We start from the raw sequence: 9076 nt of genomic DNA on the forward strand, positions 1-9076 counted from the left end.
ATTCAGGAGGATGCCTATATGTTTGTCTTTGGATTCACCTTCTTATTTAGCTTCTCTAGGATCACGAATTATAAGCTCAATGTCCTTTATTTTTAAGCTGAAGTCAACTCAGTAAAGGGGCTCCGACAGCTGTGTGTGAATCACAGCCATTCTCTTCCTTAGTGAGTTGTTAGAAAACCATTCGCATCAGGACTCACACATGAACTGAGCGGGGAAAATAGCAGTCCAAACAGAGTGAGAATCATGGCCCCTGTGATTACTCGTGTATACCTCTTGCTTGAATGACAGTGTTAGTTTTGTACGCACCACTTCCATTTAATGAGGAATGCAGCTGTGCTTAATCAGATGTCACATAATGAAGCATAGTCGATAATCCAGATCTCTCTTCAAACCAGAATCTGTTCACAATGGTAGTATAGTGCTCAAAGAGAATTGTCTTCTTTTACTCTATATCGCAGGGGAACCCCTCATTATTAACTTATAAGGTCTTAAGACAAAAACAAATTCAGTGTGTCCTGGGTGACCCGGCATGAACTGAAATTATACATGACTATGAGATACTATGCAATTTGGTGCATGTCTAATACTTAAACTATAGAATATTTAGCAAAGTCATGTGTAACAAATTGATATTTTTATAATTGTGAACTCAATATAATTGGGAACTCAAAGATTTTTTTAATGAATCAATAAAATCAATTAAGTTATTTATAAAGAATCAAAGTTCTTTTAAGATAAAGCAATGATTTTGAGGCTGGTGTTGGTTCAGCAAATTGTGATACTTCGAACCCTAAAAATGGAAATCAGAACCAACTCATGCATGTTTATTTTGTCTTCCACTTACATCCATGCTGTGGTTACACACAGAAACATACAGACATGGATACTGAAACACCCATGGTAAAACTGAAAATCCTATAAATATTTTAAAAAGTAAAACCTTGAAATTATTTGTTTGGTTTTTTTTTTTTTTTACCATTTTCTGTTACAAGGTTTTATGTAGCTGTATGTGAACAATAGTACTCCACTGAAAAATTATCACCAAACCAGAGAAGCATTTCATATGATATGAAAGCAGTCTTCCCATTCAATTTTCATCATAATACATGAAGAACGATGGAAGTGTTTGAATGCTTGCTATTCTAGCTTATCACATATTTATACATTCATAATATAGAAAAATGCTAAGGTTAATGTAAGGTTCCAGGAACTTTGTCACATTTCCTCTCGTTATTTAAGGTTTATTTATCCTTAATACCTAAAAAAAAAGAAGAAAAAATATGGAGACTATAGGTAGCATTTCCTATCATATTTTGATCTCATATCTGTTCTGATGCAAAAATAGACTATTATTTTCCCTAAACTTTTTAACACTTTATTTAGTTGCTTGGTAACAGAACTGATTTAAGTGTTTCTTCTTTAAATTTTACAATGTCAACTATAAAGGGAAGACTATCAACTTGTGTATGAGTAAAATAACACAACACTAAAAATTATATAGAAACTGTATTGCTACATTTTAATGTACATCATCATCTCTGGATACTAGAAGGAAATTGGGCAATGGTTTTTGGATTTTGAAGTGAAAATTATGTTTACTGTTGATCTGTTCACAATAGCTAAGGGAAGGGAAAAATGAGTTGCTGTCTATCAACTGATAGAAAAATTATGAAAATATTGTCCAGTTTTTAACTGGAATATTGTTTGCCCTTTAAAAAATATCAAGAAATTTTCAGACCAATGTTTGAAGCTGAATAAAAATCATTCTTAATTGTGTAATCCAGATTGAAAAAGACATAAATTTCTTGTTTTCCTTCATGTTTAGAAACTAGTTTTGATTTTTTTTGATATGTGTGTTGTGTGTTTCTTTTGGAATGTCTATTGATTTTAAGAAATTTATAAGCGATCATGGCGGTAGCAGATTTTAAGGGAAGGTAGATAAAAGCGGGTTGTATAAAAGGTGGAGAAAGAAGGGAAAGGAGAAAATAATGGAACGAGAATGGCTAAAAAGAGTCAAAAACGGCAATGGAAACTACAGAAAGAAGTGGGAGATAAATATCTAATATTAAAAGTTTTTGAGATGTTACTTCACAGATTAGTATCTCTCAACTCTCATCCGAGAAACATAACCATGCAGATCTACTATTTGTCAGTGTATAGAATAAAAAAAAATACAAAGATTTAATTGACCTATTATTATCAAGAACACACTCCCTGGGCTTAGCAATCATTGTAGACAAGGAGGGGCAGAAAGACCGAAAGAGCCAGGCAGAAGAGATGACTTCAACAAAACAGCGTTTTACGCATAACATGAGCTACACATATGAACTCACAATGGACTTGTGTATACTCAAGCCAAACAAATATTAGCATGGATATAGGAAGATATCAAGAACTCCTACTCCAACTGAAGACCTATTGGCGACTGATAACTACTGGGATAGATATGTGGGAAAACAGGTAACTCAAGAAGGCAGATGGATCTGTGAGTAGTAGGACATGGTGTAATCAAAGTACCTTGGATATGGTTATGAAATAATTACTAATGATATATTTTTAAATAATGTGTAGTACCAAAATCAAAATGACTTTAAAGATATAGAATTTTTTAAAAATAGTAAAGTTAAGAATAAGATGTGATTGAGTGAAATAATATTACTCTTGTAAAATTAATATAGTGGAACTTTTCCTGTTTTGTTTCCTCTTAAATTTATTGATTTTGTTTAGCAACAGACACATACCTTGGCACATTCATGGAGGTAAGAAGACAGTTTTCAGGATCTAGTTTTCTCCTTCAGATGTGTGGAGTCCAGGGATCAACTCAGGTTTTCGGGTTTGGAAGATAGCTTTCTTCCTTACTAAATCATTTTTTATCATCAATAGATTACTTGTTTATTGTAAAAAGTAATACAAATTTCATTATTCACAGAAGCTAACTTATTGGTCTGAAACACTGAATCAAAACATCAGAATCATTTGTGTCAATTGCAAGAGTCTATCTACATTCTTTACAATAGCAAATTTCCTTTCTTAATTATTTTTTTATTTGCTTAGTTATTTGATGGTATATTGAACTTCTATTATATGTAGTATAAATTCCAAAGTGTCAGAAAATAAGATACACAGTGGAAAAAAAGGGTAAATTTAGATTTAGTTGGTTTTTAAGCTATTTAGTCTTCAGGGAGATTCAGAGACAGAATTATTAGTAAACGAACAGAAATAACTGATTCAGAACAATCACTATCATCTCTGTTAAACACTGAGTTCATTCAAACACAGTACAGCACAGTCAGGCCAAGTACATGCTGTCACAAACATTGATTTCTTCCTGGGTAATTTCTAAATTTCATAAATGAAGAAGAGGGATGTGTTTAATTACTTAAAATACAAATGAAGAAGACTTTTAGTGACCCAATAGATTGATTGACTCTATTTGGAGTTTCGTGATTCTGCAAAGAATGAATGTAACAAATGGAAAACAAAGAATTATCTGAGCTATCTTTTTTTCTGGTTATTAAACATTTGCTGCCAAACCCTGTATCTAACTGGCTGTTTTGTAAAACCTTTGTAATGAATGAACTAGGCAGTTCATAAAACTGCACAGTTATAATGTTGAAACCTACAGAGGAAATATTTCATAATCTGTGATGTCTCCACAAGTGTTTGGTTATTTCACGGATTTATGGATTTCTTTAGTTCTATGACATGAAAGGCACATATGACAGCTTCCCATAGGGAAAAAAATCACTACAGGAAACCTGAGTTCATGTACCATGGCCATAGCCACTTATTTTTGACCGGGAAAAATCAGTTTCCTTAGGAGTGTTCAGTTTTGTGTGAAGAAAAAAATAAAAAAGGAAACCTTAGAAAGGAGCACATAGTTCACAGATAAACATGGCAGAAAGAAAACAATAAGCATATTCATTTGTATGATCAATTTTGTCTATCCTTTCCATGTATATATTCTCTTGTATGCAAATCACACACACACACACACACACACACACACACACACATATATAATGGAAGGTCTGATATTAGAACATATGTTAGTTGCTTACTATAATAATTTATAAAAGAAACAGTCAGAAAGTAAAGACATATGAAATGTGCAAATTTTGAGACTTAATAATTATTCTTGCTATGAGATACAATTGTTGACAAAGAAGTTTGGAAACTGCACAGAACATAAAAGCCAAGGCTTCATTCCCAGTGGTTCTATTCTATCCGAAATCATGCCACATCAATACATTCTATGATTTAATGGGGAATTGTCAATCATTTGTAGTTAAAGCTCCTCAGATGTTACTGACAAATAGAACAGAACAATATTTTGGACTTTAATCAAATAATAAATGCTAGTGATACATAACCATGAATAAAAGAATCCTATGCATCCTGGTCTTTATAATATTGATACAAGGGCATATATAGCTATACAGTGTTCTGGGGTATACCTTTATCCTTTTAGCATACACAATATACTTAGGATGTTTAAAAACAGTTAAAAGAGAAAGCTATGGGCATAACACGTCTCTGGAATAGCTTTGTTCTGATTTGTGTCTGACCTTGAATAGGGCAGGTCTTTGCATTGCTTTAGTTTCCACTCCTTTTCTTCTTTCAATTTCCTTTAAAACCAAGGTCAGGTCTTCTCTATCAGTTCCCCACAGAGTAAGAAATGGCTTATGAGGAAGTACAGAAACTATTTGGGGTTGGATATATCACTTAAAGGAACATATCTAAAGACAAAAAAAAGTTGCAAAGGCACAAAGGTTTCATGGGCAACCACTGGAAAAAAGAAGAAAGGTCACCTAGATACTAAAACTATATATGAGTTGATTTCAACTTTGAAGTGTAGTTCTTTATGTGCCTGAGTTTGGAATTAGCAGCAGCTGCAGTTTTAAGATGGGTTCTTGTTTGTTGATTCACCAAAACTATTATGTACTTTAAAGTACATGGGACTTTCCCTTTAACATCCTTTATTGCTTTATTTGTTCAAATTGGACAAAAATTGGACAAAAGGTCTCTTTCAAGAGTTCTTATCATTAGTGAAAACAACTAAATATTTTAGTAACTGTGTGGATAAACATGAAAATAAGAAAAAAATCACACAGTTCTTGATGACTATGACTAAATCTAAACTGAAATATTTTGCAACATACATTTATTTAGATGGAAAATCTGTGGTGTGTGTAGCGTTGTAAGTATAACTAATGATTTAGATGAAGAATACATTCTGGATGCCACGTTACTCAAAATGAACACATACTGGGTTTTAAGCAATGTCATATAGTAAAGCAGCAGAAAGGGGATAGTTTAAAGCAGAAGCTGCATCTTTTCTAATTCTGAAAGGAGAGAGGTTTTTTCATTTGTTTGTTTTCTTTAAAAAATAATAAACCCTTCCCTCCTCTCCTCCGAATTCCTCCCCTCCCCCCCATTTCCCCTCTTTTATTACTCTTCCGAGAAGAGAAAGCCTCCCATGGATATCAACCAGTCATGGTATTTCAAGTTGTAAAAAGACTAGGCACCTCCTCTTCTATTACGACTAGACCAAGAAATTCTTGAGTAGGAAAAGGTCCCCCAAACAGGCATCAGAATCAAGACAGTCCTTGCTTCCACTGTTAAGAGTCCCAGAAGATAATCAAGCTACACAACTGTAACATGTGTGCTGAAAACCTAGGTAGGTCCCCTGCAGGCTCCCTGGTTGTTAGGTAAGTCTCCGTGAGCTGCTTTGAGAACAGTTTAATTACTTCTTTGAGTTTTTTTTTTCTGTTGCCGTGTGTGTGTGTGTGTGTGTGTGTGTGTGTGTGTGTGTGTGTGCGTGTGTTCTCCTGACTCATGTCTCTGGTTAGAACATCTAGTACTGTATTAAATAGGTATGGAGAGAGTAGACAGCCTTGTTATGTCCCTGAATTGAGTAGAATTGCGTTCAGGTTCTCTTCATTTAGTTTGATGTTGGCTTTAGTTATCCACTGCAAATGGTATTCAAATAGCTGTTACACTCTAATGATTATAGAAGGTTCCATGAGCTGCAGAGAAGAAGGTATATTCTTTCCTATTTGGGTGGAATGTTCTATAGATGTCTGTTAAGTCCATTTGCTTCATTATCTCCAATAATTCTCTTAATTCTCTATTAGGTTTCTTGTCTGTATACAGTCAGTATAGGTATGAGATCGAGATTAAAAATATGATCATTGACAGCCACAGGGAATGTGAAAATCTGTACAATCATACGGGACTACAACAAGGACTGCTCATACATCAGTAAGTCAATTATTTACATGATTGTTATACAGTGTTCAGTGCCTAAACTGTCAGCATTTGGAGGCATGTTGAATATTTTGTTTGCATATGTCTAAAGTAAACTATGAAGTTAGAGCTACTTTTCCAAATGAGGTAATAAACTTTTTTTCTTTTTCTGGTTTGAATTGATTTCTTATTTTTCCATCTTTTTGCTTGTTTGTTTGTTTTTGCTTTTCAAAGCATGATTTCTCTGTATCTTTGGAGGCTATCCTGGAACTTGTTCTGTAGACCAGTTAGGCCTTGAACTCACAGAAATTTGCCTGTCTCTGCCTCCTGAGAGCTAAAATTAAAGTTGTGTACCACCACGGCCCAGCCTTATTTTTTTTTTAATTTTTGTTGTTTTTCCATTTATTAGAAATAATTAAAACTACCAATATATGCTGATGAAAAGCTGTTAATTTTGATCTCCTTGTTTTGATGGACCATTGCAAAACTATCTCAGTAAAGGCTCAGTAGTGAATCAAATATTATGTCAAAAATAGCACTGGTTTAGTGCAGAGGATGACATGAGTTTGCTGTGAATATTAAGATACTTTTGCCCATCTCATCTATATGAGTGTGCCAAAGGATCAAAATACAAAATCTCGCTGCCACAAATATTTCAAGATCATCAGATCTGTTAAACCAGAAAGTTCCTGTGATGACAAAGAAGTGTAGTGGAATTTCATTTGTATTTTAATAGATAAAGCTTGCCTGAGGATCAGAATAGTAAAACAGCCACACTGGCCCACCTTATAGACCGGCCAGGAATGACACACACCTTTAATCCCAGTAGCCACAATGACACACATCTTTAATCCTAGCGACTACACTAGCTTGCAGGAGAAGTCAGGTGGTGGTAGTGCACACTCTTAATCTCCAAACTAGAGAGGATTATGAAATGGGAGGAGACAGTTCTCACTCACAGTCTTTTTCTGAGATTCCTGGAGTCAGAATCTCTATTTTGGACTGAGGTTGACGTAAGAGACTGTCTCTGGGTTCTTATTCATTGTGCTTCAGAGAAGCTTGCACAGAAGCCTAAAACAGATGCAGAGACTTCCCTTCAAGCCTCACTGGAAACCACCACTTCTTCCTACTTTATAAAAGAGCTGACATGGAACACTCATGGAAAAGGATGTTCCTCCAAATCCAAGGAAGGTGGAGAGTCTTCCATTTAATGGGAGGACCCAGAATAGTTGCTCTATTTCAATAAATTCTGAAAAAATCTAATTAATAACTATCTGTACATCCTTGAATCTAGTGTGATATTCTTGAGACACATCCCATACTCCAAATTTATGTCCATGTAATTTATAAAATGTATGAAATATTGTATTTTTTAAAATATTTTGTCATGTGTTAATTTTAATGGTATTGTTAGTAGGATTTTTTTGTTGGGGGGGATATTTCAGGTTGGAGTGCTAGAAACTAGTAGATGTACTTAGATGATTTTGAAATAACTGACATCTGTATGGTGACAGAGCAGAGGGAGATTAGCACATATTCCTAAAGTAAAGAAGAGGGAACTATCTCATGGACTCGTAGAAACACTGCTGTACTGGTGCTGAAGACTTGGCATAAGCCACAGGCTAGATTAGATGTTCCTTGATAAATTGGTTCTCCCCATATGTCCCATTACAATTTTCAGGGTCATATTCCTTCTAAAGATATCCTGTGAGATTGGGATTTTAATTCATGTTCCAGTTCAACAACTTGCTAGCTAGGACTCTGAGTTTGGTTTCAGAAATTTAAGCCCTTCAGTTATAAGACTCAGGGATTTATTTTGAGAAGGGTCTAGTAGTTTTCAGGTCAGTTATTTCGGGTCAGAGTCTGAGCCAGGATTGAAATCCCAACCTTATGCTTTATGGTACTCACTTCCTCAAGTGTGATGAGAAGTATTCAGAAAATAACAATATGCTTTAGTTTTAGGTAGAAATAAAATGTTTCACAGTACTAAATGTGTTATCACCAATTTTTTTCCATTTGAATAATTGACTAAGAACATATAATGGAAATACTTTCTATAAAAAACAATTCATGGACTGTAACTGTGTAGAAGAGTGAAATAGAGTATTTGTTGCCTTTACAGCAAATCTCAAATAGAATTGAGTATAATAAACTTAGTACAGATTTTAAAAACACTGTTTAAAGAATTGACACTTCAAAGGGTACTTTGATAATAAAGTATTCAGTGTGTTAAATTGAACATAGGAACAAAAGCTGTAGGATATGTGATATTAGGTAGATAGAAAATACATAAATTTGGAGAAATAAATGTGTATCAGATACCTGTAATTATTTTTTTCAGTAGCAATGTAAGTATTTTATTATGGGTAATTTCATTAAAAATCTGATGTATAATTACCACCTATCAAAGCTAGATGTTGGTAGGAGACTGAAGAAAGGAATGGATAAATCAAAGATTGAGTGGTGTCATTTTTCAGTGAGTTACATACTGGAAGATATGTTAGGTATCTTCACGTACTCTGAAACAAGAATACGATCACGATTAACCTCTTTGGTTTTGGGAAGATCAGCAACAAGGAAACTGAAATATTCTCAGAATTTCTCTAAAAACTAATAACAAATCAAATATTGGTTAAACGAATGATGCTTGGATTCTACTGAGTGGTATATAATACTTTGATTACATTGTTTTTGCCATATGCATTTATTTTTATTCTTTGCCAATTTTACACTTGTATGTATAATGAATTTTGGTGATTTTTAAGTCCAAATGCTTCCTTTCAATGATTTTATTTCCTTCAGAAGACACAGAGTGAGGACAAGGGTA

This window comes from Microtus ochrogaster, chromosome 1, assembly GCF_000317375.1.
Source record: "Microtus ochrogaster isolate Prairie Vole_2 chromosome 1, MicOch1.0, whole genome shotgun sequence".
Lineage (NCBI taxonomy): Eukaryota > Metazoa > Chordata > Mammalia > Rodentia > Cricetidae > Microtus > Microtus ochrogaster.